Genomic DNA, 13,718 nt, shown 5'->3' with positions numbered 1-13,718 from the left:
TTTAAGGCTGAGTTCACACGTGGCGTTTTTTTCGCGTTTCCGCGGCGGTTTTAACCGCACGATTTTGCCGCGAAAACGCGAAAAATAAGCATCCCATGCATTCCTATGGGATTCCGCAATGCTGTGCTAATGCTGCGGTTTTTATCGCGGCGGAATCGCTTTGCGGTAAAAAACGCAGCATGCTCATTAATTTGCGGAATCGCAGCGATCCCGCACACATAGGAATGCATTGTTCCGCTTACTTTCCGCATGTGGCTGTGCACAACATGCGGAAAGTAAACAGAACAATTGCGGATGGTACCCACGGTCCAGAGGAGAGGAGACTGTCCTCCGGGCTCTGGGTACCATAACCCTGTAAAAAAAATAGAGTTTTAAAATAAAAAATATTGTTATTCTCACCTTACGGCGTTCCGCACAGCCTTCCCGCCTCTCTCCACGCTCCCGTTCCCAGTAATCCTTTGCGAAAATGCCCGCGATGGCGTCCGTTCTCGCGGGATCGCGAAGTCTCGCGGTTATTCGCGCGACATCGTCGCGATCCCGCGAGAACGGACGTCATCGCGGGCATTTTCGCAAAGGATTGCTGGGAACGCCTGCGCGGGACGTCGGGAGGTAAGAATAACAGTATTTTTTATTTTTTTTTTACATTCTATCTTTTACTATTGATGCTGCATAGGCTTCCTCAATAGTAAAAAGTTGGTCACACTTGTCAAACACTATATTTGACGAGTGTGACCAACCTGTCAATCAGTTCTCCAAGCGATGCTACAGATCGCTTGGAAAACGCTAGCATTTTGCAAGCTAAATACGCTTGCAAAATGCTAGTTTTTCCGCGGGAAAATCGCGGGAATTTAAAATGCGATTGTCCCGCGGAATGGAATTCCGGAATTCTCGCGGTAATTTCCGCAAGAGTTCCGGTACGTGTGCACTTAGCCTAATTGTTTTGTCCTCATTTATATAAAGAAAAAAATGAAAGATTTTGTGAACACTGCCTATCTTTCTAGATTAACATCATTGGTTTTACCATGTCGTGCACTCGAAAGTGGGGAAAAAAATTCCAAGTGCGGTGAAATTGCAAACAAAATGCAATCCCACACTTCTTTTTTTATTTTTTTTTTTCACCATGTTCACTAAATCCTTAAACTGCCCTGCCATTGTGATTCTCCAGGTCATGACGAGTTCACAGACACAAGACATGTGTAGGTTCTTTTTTCTCTAAGTGGTGAAAAAAAATTCCAAAGTTTGCTAAAAAAAAATTGCGCCATTTTCCGAGACCCGTAGCATCTCTATTTTTCATGATCTCGGGTCGGGCGAGGGCTTATTTTTTGCGGGCCGAGCTGACATTTTTAATGATACCTCGTTTGTGCAGATACGATCTTTTGATCGCCCGTTATTGCATTTTAATGCAATGTCGCAGCGACCTAAAAAACGTAATTCTGGCGTTTTGATTTTCTTCTCGCTACTCTGTTTGGCGATCAGGTTAATCATTTTTTATATTGAACGGGTGATTCTGAACGCGGCGATACCAAATATGTGTGTGTGATTTTTTTTTATTTTTTTTTTTATTGCTTTATTTTGAGTGGAAAGGGGGGAGGTTTAAACTTTTGTTTTTTTATTTTATTCAGATTTTTTAAAACTTTTTATTTAATTTTGGCATGGTTCGGCTCTGCTACATATAGGCAATGCTCAGATCACCTGTATGTAGTAGAATTACTGCATTGCTATGAGCGCTGGCCACAGGGTGGCGCTCATTGCATTCCGTCATCAGCAACCATAGAGGTCTCAAAGAGACCTCTTTTTGTTATGTTGACGAACCGATGAACCCCCGATCATGTGACAGGGGTCACCGGTGAGCGCATTTCCGGCCGGATGTCCTGAAGCCCTTCTTAAATGCCGCTGTCAGCGGCATTTAACTAGTTAATAGCTGCGGGTGGATTGCGATTCTGCTCACCACTATTGCGGGCACATGTCAGCTGTTGAATACAGCTGACATGTCCTGGCTTTAAGGTGGGATCAGCACCGGAGCCCTCATCAAAGCTGGGGGATACTGCCATCAGACGTACTATCCCGTCTGATGGCAGAAAGGGGTTAAATATAAAATGTAACAGCTCTGTTCCTCTTGTTCTATAAACCGCTCGCCGAAGCCGTACACTGCCTGTAATGAGTGTCCCATTGGCCTGTAAAACGATTGGTGGTGGCAGCGAGTAGTTTCTTTGGTTATTGTGGAGTTGGCAGTGGCTGCAGCGGGGGTGTATATATAATATATAATTATATTTTATTTACAGTGGGGAAAAAAGTCTTTAGCAGCCACCAATTGTACAAGTTCTCCCACTTGACATCACAGATAGACCACAACTATGAGAGTCACAATGAGGAAACAAATCCAGGAAATCCCCTTGTCTGATTTGGGAAGATTTATTTTGCAGATTATGGTGGAAAATAAGTATTTGGTCATTAACAAAAGTTCCTCTCAATATTTTGTTATCTATCCTTTGTTGGCAATGACAGAGGTCAAACGTTTTCTGTAAGTCTTCACAAGGTTGGCTCACACTGTTGGTGGTGTGTTGGCCCATTCCTCTATGCAGATCTCCTCTAGAGGAGTGATGTTTTGGGCCTGTCGCTGGGCAACACGGACTTTCAAATCCCTCCAAAGGTTTTCTATGGGGTTGAGTTCTGGAGACTAGCTAGGCCACTCCAGGACCTTCATATGCTTCTTATGAAGTGTGGAGAAATGGGGTCAGTGGGTGCTCTCGACCGCTGGCTCGGCTGCCTTTAGCAAGACTTCATGGACGGGCTCATACCACTGAACGCCCGCTCTATCTGCCCGTGGGCAGAACACTACACAAGCAGCACAGGGTGAGGGTAAAGCAGTGTGGCCAAGCTTTATTAAAAAGGAAAATATCCAGCTCAATGATATATTTTATTCACCATGCAAAGTGACAGATTGAGGAGAAAAGATCAGCATAATTCAAGATGGAAATGAGATATCGACGCGTTTCTGGTGGACTAGCACCCTGTGACATGAAATATTGGTTTCACTATCGTTGAGCTGGATATTTTCCTTTTCGCATTGCTGCACGTCTAACACAGCGGATCCGTGCTCCGATCATCAAGACGCCTGTAACGGTGAGCTGAACTGTTTCTACTTAATACTTTATTGAGCCACAACACCCAATAGGAAACGGAACAATCCCAGCAATTACCCCCAAGATGGTGACATTACAGGGTCTCTCCCCTCTGCTGACTCATAGGGATGCTAGTGGATGTTATGTCCGAGCTCTCAGGGTCGCTACTCCACCTGTGATAACACACAGAGAGGAGGTCACGACAAGCGTAGGGAGATGACCGAGAGCAGTCCTGTGTTCTTTCAGCCGGGTCTGACATACACTCAGCTGGGATCCTGAAGAGTTTCTTGTCCGTTGGGTGTTTATCAGATTGTCCGGCTGGTAGCTCCGTGTGATGAGATGAGACCCCCGACTCTCTGTCTCGGGTCTTTTTACAGACTTACTCAGTGTCCTTCAGTACACCCTCACAGCCTTTCAGTATCTACATTCAAAGTCAACAAACTTATTCCAGAATATAAGCAAACATCAGATAAGCACACACTGTTACCTGGTATATCATTGTGCAAGTCAGTCTTCTTGACCCACCAGAATCCACACTTAAATCCACAAGCAAAATATACAGACAAAAAGTCAGTTCCTCCAGGCCTGCAAAAACATAGCCGCCTGGACAATTAAGATATGCTCTGGTTTCTTCACGCGAAGCCATTCCTTCGTTGCCCTGGTGATGTGCTTGGGATCGTTATCATGCTGAAAGACCCATGCACTTTTCATCTTCAATGCCCTTGCTGATGGAAGGAGGTTTGCACTCAACATCTCATGGCCCGATTCATTCTTTCATGTACACGGATCAGTCGTCCTGGTCCCTTTGCAGAGAAACAGCCCCAAGCATGATGTTGCCACCCACATGCTTCACAGTAGGTTTGGTGTTCTTTGGATGCAACTCAGCATCCTGTCTCCTCCAAACATGACGAGTTTGGTTTCTACCAAACAGTTCTACTTTTATTTCATCAGACCATATGACATTCTCCCAATACTCTTCTGAATAATCCAAATGCTCTCTAGAAAACTTCAGACGGGCCCGGACATGTCCTGGCTTGAGCAGGGGACACATCTGGAACTGCAGGATCTGAGTTCCTGGCGGCATATTGATGGTAGCCTTTGTTATGGTGGTCCCAGTTTGCTCACCGTTCTTGTTGTGATGTACAATGTCTGCAAGATATGTTTTCTGTTGCAATGTGCTAAAAAATCCTCCATTTTGTGAGAAGCTGCCTGCCAGTGTCTCAGTTACATTGCACACTGCAGCAGCTTCCCTTCCCCCCCAGGTGATTATAAATCAACTTCCTGCCACACCATTTGGCTTCTCTCAGCCTCAGCTGAAAGAGGGAAAAAAAGTGCGGGAAAGGAAAACTCTTTGTTTGAAATCAGGAGTTAGAAGTAAACCTTTAAGAGCCTGCCCTGCGAAAACCGTACCAAGTAGAGATATGAAAATCATATTTTTGTAACCTGAGCGGTCCCAGCTTCGATACCGCGTATCTTTCGAAGTTCTACCCTGCCCAGAACATGAGATATGATTTGCGCCCAAATGGACGGTCATATCGCATAGATGTTTGATGTTTTCTTGATGGGCTCATTACGCTGGGAAACATGATACCACTGATGAGTCCATACCAGCTTCTCCCATAAAGTTATAGCTAATCTAAGTTTTGTAGCCAAAACATAACTTGGATGAGAGAGGTGGGATCAACCCAGAATGCACCTCTCCGTGATGTCACATAGGAAAGTCTATAAGGCATTCCCTGGCAAAACCAGCACAGAAGAGCTCCAATCCTTGTGCTGAGCAGAACCCAAATGAGTGGAGACGTGCAGCTCCGCCTCCACCCCCCTTAAAGCCACATGGGATGCCTAACAACAATTGACTAAATGTGAGTGTACCTTCTTCTGTCATCCACTTTGCTTTATACTTGTCTAATGTACATATTTTATGTCTCAATTTTATAGCAACTTTTATCTGTAATCACTGCCCTACTTTTTCAGGGAATAAATGATATAATTATTTAGATCTGTCTCCATGCTCTAAGAATCGAACTATACGCCTTTGATAGATAATCGCTACTAATTCAAGGGGTTTGCCACGGACCCTCTTAATTTAACACTGTGAATTAAGTAACCGTGACTGGTGGCAGCTCGTTGTGCACGGCTATTGCGGCTTGCTGGCAGTACAGAAGGGTCTTATATTGCTGAATAAGGGGCTGTGGCACCAGCATTGATAATTCCCTTACTGCAGAAGCCTAATTGCCGGTTCACAACAGGCAGCCCGTCCGGCGACTAATTATCCTAGGTGCAGTTCCCTGACTGACCTGAGGGTAAGGGGGGCGCCGGAGAGCTGCGAGTTCCAAAGTGGAACTGAGAAAGTGGGATATACATAAATCCCCGCAGTACTTGGAAGATTGATAGCAGTGGTGGGGCATCCAAATTAAACCCCCCCTGCGGCAAATTTTAGAGCGAGAGTAGCTTGCTGGATATTTTGGTCACATGGTGCCAGTGGTGGGATAACTAAGATAAGCCCCAACTGTGCCTGTGATAGCCGTGTGCCGGCATTGTGTCTCGTCCCTCCGTCCGCTGATACACCCGTGTCAGTGGTGGGACTGTGACATAGTGGTGACACAGGGTCCGCTGTCCGTCACGTTTTGGTGGCAGCGGGACCCCCGTCAGTCGCCCGTATTTGGACGAACAGCGGTGGGCTGTTCGTCACATATTGGTGGCAGAGCGGTGGGATAATCCTAGAGCATTAGTGATTTGGTTTGAGCAATCACTCCTCTCACTAAAAACCTGCACGGTTCCTACGGGAATCCTGCATCATAGGTTTTGGAGAACAGACTCAGTGGTTACTAGTTCTGAGACATTTGTGTGTACGTACAAGTATTCCCTCCCATTTCTTCGTTTTTCTTTTCTATCTTTTATTTGGCAACCATGGCTACGTGGGGAGAATCTTAATATAAGCAGCTTAATAAGGACATCCTGAGGTCCCTGTGCACGTCAAAGCAGATTGATGTCGCCGACAAGACCAAAGCCCAGTTGGTCGCGGCTCTAGTGCAATGGGAAGAGAGCCAGGGCGCAGAAGGCAGCACCAATGCCGATGGTGCAGCCGCAGGGGTCCAGATGGTGCAGACCGCCAGCCGGGAAGTCCTGGACCCCTATCTGCAATTGGCTCTACAGCAACTCCCTGCCGAAGACCATGTTGGACGTCTGCAGCTGATCCAGCAAGCTCAGGAGAGAGCCGAGCGCCAAGCAGACGCTCAGAGAGCCCATGAGCTGGAGATGCTCCGAGAGGGGTGGAATGCCCCCACAGCTCGACGCAGTGAGCCCAGCAGCGTCCAGACTCCTAAACCCCGGCCAGAGCATTTTCCTGTGATGGAAAAGGATGGGGACTTGGACACGTTTCTGCGAGCCTTTGAGAAAGCCTGCAGACAGTACCGACTGCCCGAAGACCAATGGGCCAGGTACTTGACCCCAGGGCTAAAAGGCAAAGCCCTGGAGGCGTTTGCTTCTCTTCCGCAAGCGCATGATGATGACTATCGCGCCATAAAGGAGGCGCTGATCGCCAAATATCGGCTGACACCTGAGGTATACCGAAAGAAGTTCCGGCACCTCCAACGTGGCCCACATGATAGCTACAGTGATGTGGTGCAAGGACTCAGGACCCACTTTGACCAGTGGATCCATGGACTGTCCGTTGAATCCTTTGAGCAGCTACGGGACCTGATGATCAAAGACCAGTTCCTGCATCTCTGCCCAGCTGAGGTCCGACAGTTCATCCTGGACCGCGAACCAACGAACGCGGACAAAGCGGCGCAGATTGCCGACAACTATGAGGCCAACCGGAAGCCCGAGACGCGGAGGCCAGTCGCCACCAGCTGGAAAGGGGGTAAGCCCGCAACCAACCCCAGTGCCCAAGCTGGCCGTCCCTCCGGAGGCCCTGTCCCTGTTGCCAACAACAGGCCGGCTACTGACAATCGCCTGTGTCACCACTGCCAGCGGCCTGGTCACTTCTTTTACGCCTGTCCGAATAGGCCTAAAAAACCCCCAGCCAAGGCCCCCGGGCCCAACGCCTCTGTTTTGGTGGGAGGTGTGGTTGGGAGGGCTGACTACAACGTTCAACCTGTTCAGGTGGGGGCCCGTCTTGCTACAGGCCTCAAGGACACCGGGGCTGAACGAACCCTCATCCGTCCTGGACTGGCGGCCCCTGAAGAGTTTGTCGAGGGGAAAACCCTGACTGTCACCGGGATTGGAGGCACCCGTTGTCCCTTGCCAGTGGCACGAGTTTATCTCGATTGGGGTGCTGGGAGCGGGTTGAGGGAGGTGGGAGTGTCTGAAAACCTGCCCACTGATGTTTTATTGGGGACTGACTTGGGGCGGATGGTTGCATACTACGTCCCTGACACCCTTCCCCAAACTGATAATAAGGGTAACGTTAACCCTGATGATGATGATGATGAGGGGAAACTGAATGTGTTACCTGCTAATGCCTTGATGAGTAATGATGCAACTAACAACCATTCTTTCCCCAGGTATGATGCTGATGCTGATGTGAATGTGCCAAAGCAAACTGATAACCAGGAAGGATGATGATGATGTTGATGTATCTGTGCCGACTAAACCCGCTAACCCTTTCTTTGAAGCGGTAGATGTGTCCACAGGTACCGAAGTGCTCAGCCCCGTCACTCTGCGGAGTGAGACGGCTGAGGAACCCCTGGCAGGAGTAAGCAACGGTGCTCAAGGAAATGGGGAGGTGCATGGGGACCATGAGGAAGGTAATGCCATGCAGCTGACCAGTGCCACCGAGGAAGGTAACTGGCCCATAAGTAGCACTGCTCCTGAAGTGTTGGGGGTGGATGGGGAGGTAGAGCCCAGGGCAGCACCGGCTGGTGGGTCTGTAGAAATCCCCAGGGAGGCAGCATACATAGCAGCTGTCACACGCAGTCAGAGTGCCCAGATCGCAGGTAACGCACTGTCTTCTGGACCCTCTGCTGCTACAGGAGAGACTGAACCAGAGGTGAACCCAGAGCCGGTTCCAGAGGGTCCCAGTAAAGGAGGTACCCTGACGTCACTTCTGGCAGCCTCCAGCATGGAGTTCCAGGCTGCTCTGCACTCAGATGCCAGCCTGGAGAAATTGAGAGGTCTCGCCGAGACGCCCACCTCCGAGTCTGATAAGGAGAGGGTGTTCTGGGAACGAGGAAGGTTGTACCGGGAGACAGTACCCGGAGATCCTAAAAAGGAGTGGTTGAGGGAAAGACAGTTGGTCGTCCCCTATCAGTTCAGAACTGAGTTGTTGCGGATTGCCCATGAGATTCCACTCGCTGGACACTTGGGGATCGGCAAAACAAAGGCACGGCTGTCTCAACACTTCTATTGGCCCAAGATGGGGACAGATGTAACACACTACTGCCTCTCCTGTGCCACCTGTCAAAAAGTGGGTAAGGCGGGGCCTGCTCTTAAGGCCCCCCCTTATTCCTTTGCCGGTGATAGAGGAGCCTTTCCAGAGAATCGCGGTGGACATCGTAGGCCCGCTGGCCGTCCCCAGCAGCTCCGGAAAGTGCTACATTCTCACCGTGGTAGACTACGCTACCCGGTACCCAGAGGCAGTAGCTCTGTCTTCAACCAGGGCAGATAAGGTGGCTGACGCACTGGTGACCATCTTTTCAAGAGTAGGATTTCCCAGGGAGATGCTTACCGATCAAGGGCCCCAATTCATGTCTCGCCTAATGGAGGCTCTCTGTGCGAAAATGCAGGTGACGCACCTGGTATCGAGTCCGTATCACCCACAGACTAACGGTTTGTGTGAACGTTTCAACGGTACCCTCAAACAGATGCTCCGCATACTGGTTGAGACCCAAGGGCGCGACTGGGAGCGGTACCTCCCACACCTGCTGTTCGCTTACAGAGAAGTTCCGCAGGCCTCGACCGGGTTCTCCCCCTTCGAGCTCCTGTATGGCAGGCGAGTCCGGGGACCCCTTGGGTTGATAAGAGAATCCTGGGAAGATGAGCCAAACCCCACAGAAGTGTCCATCGTGGATTATGTCATGCGCTTCCGTGACAAGATGCAGACCTTGACGCAGTTGGTGCATGACAACATGACGCAGGCTCAGGCTGACCAGAAGCGCTGGTACGACCAGAACGCCCGGGAGCGGACCTACCAGGTGGGTCAAAAGGTGTGGGTGCTGGTCCCTGTACTAACGGATAAGCTTCAGGCAGCCTGGGAAGGCCCGTACGTCGTCCACCAACAGCTCAACCCGGTCACCTACGTGGTCACGCTTGACCAAGCTCGGGGTAGGCGCAAGGCCTTTCACGTCAACATGCTGAAGGCGCACTACGAACGTGAAGCTTGCGTCCTACCGGTCTGCAATCTGCCAGAGGATGGGGAGGAAGATCCTCTCCTGGACATGCTGGCCCAGGCCAAGGCCAATGGGTCCATTGAGGACATGGAGATAAGTGGTTCGCTCACCGTGTCCCAGCGGTTGCAGTTGATGGCCACCCTGGAACTCTTCCGGCCCGTGTTCACCAACCAACCGGGGAGGACGGAGTTAGCGGTTCATGAGGTGGACACCGGGAATCACGCCCCATTACGGCGAACGCCTTATCGGATCTCTGAAACGGTGCAACAAGTCATGCGCCAAGAGATCGATGAGATGTTAAGGCTGGGGGTGATTCGACGGTCAAAAAGCGCGTGGGCTTCACCTGTAGTCCTCGTGCCTAAAAAGGATCGAACCACCAGGTTCTGCGTGGACTACAGGGGGCTCAACGCCATCACAACCTCTGATGCCCACCCGATGCCGCGCATCGAGGATCTGCTCGAGCGGTTGACAAACGCCAACTACATATCCATCATGGATTTGAGTCAGGGATACTGGCAGATTCCCCTGAGCCCTGAGGCGCAGGAGAAATCCGCCTTTATCACCCCCTTTGGACTGTACGAGTCCACGGTCATGCCCTTCGGCATGAAGAATGCCCCTGCCACTTTCCAGCGGATGGTCAACCACCTGCTTCGGGGACTGGAGGAGTACGCGGTGGCGTACTTAGACGATATTGCCGTCTTCAGTTCCACCTGGGAGGAACACCTTCAGCACCTCCAGGAGGTGCTCAAGCGTCTTCACCAGGCAGGCCTGACCATCAAGCCGGGGAAGTGCCAGATAGGCATGCACAAGGTCCACTACCTGGGGCACCGGGTAGGCGGGGGTTCCATGAGTCCGGAGCCAGAAAAAGTGGACGCAATCGTGTCTTGGCCCACCCCCAGGACCAAGAAACAGGTGAAGTCCTTGGGCACGGCAGGGTACTATAGGCGGTTCGTACAGGACTATAGCGCCCTTGCCAAACCCTTGACGGACCTCACCAAGCAGAGGCTACCCCAGTCAACTGGACAGATGACTGTGAGGCGGCTTTCCAAGCTTTGAAAGCAGCCCTGTGCAACTCTCCAGTGTTGAGAGCAGTCGACAGCAGTCGCCCGTTTCTGGTACAGACCGACGCCAGCGAGTTTGGCCTAGGTGCTGTGCTTAGCCAGGTCGATTCGGGGGACCAAGAGCACCCCGTGTTGTATCTGAGCAGGAAACTTTTGCCGAGTGAAGTGGCATACTCGACCATCGAGAAGGAGTGTCTGGCCATGGTGTGGGCACTGCAGCGTTTGCAGCCCTACCTGTACGGGCGCGCCTTCACGGTGGTAACTGACCACAACTCTCTGAGCTGGTTGCACACAGTGTCCGGAACCAGTGGAAGGTTGCTCCGCTGGAGCCTTGCCTTTCAACAGTACGACTTTACTGTAAAACACAGGAAGGGCAGTGAAAACGGCAATGCCGATGGGTTGTCCCGCCGGGGCGAACCAGCTGAGGTGCGCATGGCCGATTACCGAGAGGTAATGCCTCCTTAGCGCCCTCTTAAGGGGGGAGGTGCGATGTACAATGTCTGCAAGATATGTTTTCTGTTGCAATGTGCTAAAAAAAACCTCCATTTTGTAAGAAGCTGCCTGCCAGTGTCTCAGTTACATTGCACACTGCAGCAGCTTCCCTTCCCCCCCAGGTAATTATAAATCAACTTCCTGCCACACCATTTGGCTTCTCTCAGCCTCAGCTGAAAGAGGGAAAAAAAGTGCGGGAAAGGAAAACTCTTTGTTTGAAATCAGGAGTTAGAAGTAAACCTTTAAGAGCCTGCCCTGCGAAAACCGTACCAAGTAGAGATATGAAAATCATATTTTTGTAACCTGAGCGGTCCCAGTTTCGATACCGCGTATCTTTCGAAGTTCTACCCTGCCCAGAACATGAGATATGATTTGCGCCCAAATGGACGGTCATATCGCATAGATGTTTGATGTTTTCTTGATGGGCTCATTACGCTGGGAAACATGATACCACTGATGAGTCCATACCAGCTTCTCCCATAAAGTTATAGCTAATCTAAGTTTTGTAGCCAAAACATAACTTGGATGAGAGAGGTGGGATCAACCCAGAATGCACCTCTCCGTGATGTCACATAGGAAAGTCTATAAGGCATTCCCTGGCAAAACCAGCACAGAAGAGCTCCAATCCTTGTGCTGAGCAGAACCCAGATGAGTGGAGACGTGCAGCTCCGCCTCCACCCCCCTTAAAGCCACATGGGATGCCTAACAACAATTCACTAAATGTGAGTGTACCTTCTTCTTTCATCCACTTTGCTTTATACTTGTCTAATGTACATATTTTATGTCTCAATTTTATAGCAACTTTTATCTGTAATCACTGCCCTACTTTTTCAGGGAATAAATGATATAATTATTTAGATCTGTCTCCATGCTCTAAGAATCGAACTATACGCCTTTGTTAGATAATCGCTACTAATTCAAGGGGTTTGCCACGGACCCTCTTAATTTAACACTGTGAATTAAGTAACCGTGACTGGTGGCAGCGCGTTGTGCACGGCTATTGCGGCTTGCTGGCAGTACAGTAGGGTCTTATATTGCTGAATAAGGGGCTGCGGCACCAGCATTGATAATTCCCTTACTGCAGAAGCCTAATTGCCGGTTCACAACAGGCAGCCCGTCCGGCGACTAATTATCCTAGGTGCAGTTCCCTGACTGACCTGAGGGTAAGGGGGGCGCCGGAGAGCTGCGAGTTCCAAAGTGGAACTGAGAAAGTGGGATATACATAAATCCCCGCAGTACTTGGAAGATTGATAGCAGTGGTGGGGCATCCAAATTAAACCCCCCCTGCGGCAAATTGTAGAGCGAGTGTAGCTTGCTGGATATTTTGGTCACATGGTGCCAGTGGTGGGATAACTAAGATAAGCCCCAACTGTGCCTGTGATAGCCGTGTGCCGGCATTGTGTCTCGTCCCTCCGTCCGCTGATACACCCGTGTCAGTGGTGGGACTGTGACATAGTGGTGACACAGGGTCCGCTGTCCGTCGCGTTTTGGTGGCAGCGGGACCCCCGTCAGTCGCCCGTATTTGGACGAACAGCGGTGGGCTGTTCGTCACACTTGTGATTATTTTGACCCCCACGGGGTGAGATCTTGTGTGGAGCCCCAGATCGAGGGAGATTATCAGTGCTCTTGTATGTATTACATTTTCTTACTGTTGCTCCCACAGTTGATTTCCTCACGCCAAGCTGCTTGCCTATTGCAGATTCAGCCTTCCCAGCCTGGTGCAGGGCTACAGTTTAGTTTCTGGTGTCCTTCGACAGCTCTTTGGTCTTCACCATAGTGGAGTTTGGAGTCAGACTGTTTGAGGGTGTGCACAGGTGTCTTTTATAAGCAGGAGCCATTACTACAGGTAATGAGTGGAGGACAGAGGAGCCTCTTACAGAAGTTATTGGTCTGTGAGAGCCAGAAATCTTGCAGGTTTTTAGGCAACCAAAAACTTATTTTCCACCATAATCTGCAAAATAAATCTTCCCAAATCAGACAAGGGGATTTTCTGGATTTGTTTCCTCATTGTGACTCTCATAGTTGTGGTCTACCTGTGATGTCAGTTACAGGCCGCTTTCATCTTTATAAGGGGGGAGAACTCGCACCTTTGCTGGCTGACTAAATACTTTTTTTCCCCACTGTACAAGTGTGGTCATGCACCTCCGATTCCAACCTCACTGTCATTTTCCCAGTAATCGGCCTATTAGTGGAAACAGCCGCAGCCTCATCGTTTAATCGTTGGTCAATTGTGTATTTGCCCTGACGATAGGGGGCAGCAGAGGAATGTTCCTGAGAAAATGGTGACAGCGGGGTGCATCTGTTTTCCTGTGAAACGCTGCAGTGTCTGAGAGTCGGACATACTGGTCTTAGACCATTCAGCCGCTGCCGAATACATGTGATACGTATTCTCCGTGGGTCGGGCACCATTTTCAGCTGTCAGGTTCACTTTAAAAGGACTCTCAGCACAGAATGACTGCTCAAACCCAGCACAGGCGCCTAGTGCATCCTGGAGTCCAGACAGTTCATTGCATTGCAGGGTAAACCAGCAGTTTGGAAGGTGCAATGAACTGTCTGGATACCAGGCTGCACCAAGCGCTTGTGCTGGGTTTGAGCAGTCATTCAGTGCTGATTTGGTGATATCCAGTGTCCACTTTTTTATGTGCAGGCCTGATTATTTCACCAAAATAAGCTCTCGTCTTTCTCATTAACTTCCTTCCCCTTTCCTCGTC

The 13,718-nt window shown here is 50.0% G+C and overlaps 1 protein-coding gene across 1 annotated transcript in view; it reads left to right on the top strand.

The window, feature by feature from the left end:
- NUCB2 (nucleobindin 2) overlaps positions 1-13,718 on the top strand; it is a 40,204-nt gene that overhangs the window by 25,339 nt on the left and 1,147 nt on the right. The gene's annotated exons all lie outside the window — the stretch shown is intronic.

This window comes from Dendrobates tinctorius, unplaced genomic scaffold (genome assembly GCF_039654945.1).
Source record: "Dendrobates tinctorius isolate UK_male_01 unplaced genomic scaffold, ASM3965494v1 ptg000445l, whole genome shotgun sequence".
Lineage (NCBI taxonomy): Eukaryota > Metazoa > Chordata > Amphibia > Anura > Dendrobatidae > Dendrobates > Dendrobates tinctorius.
Note: the sequence above shows the minus strand (reverse complement) of the source record. Positions and strands in the feature narration are given on the sequence as shown.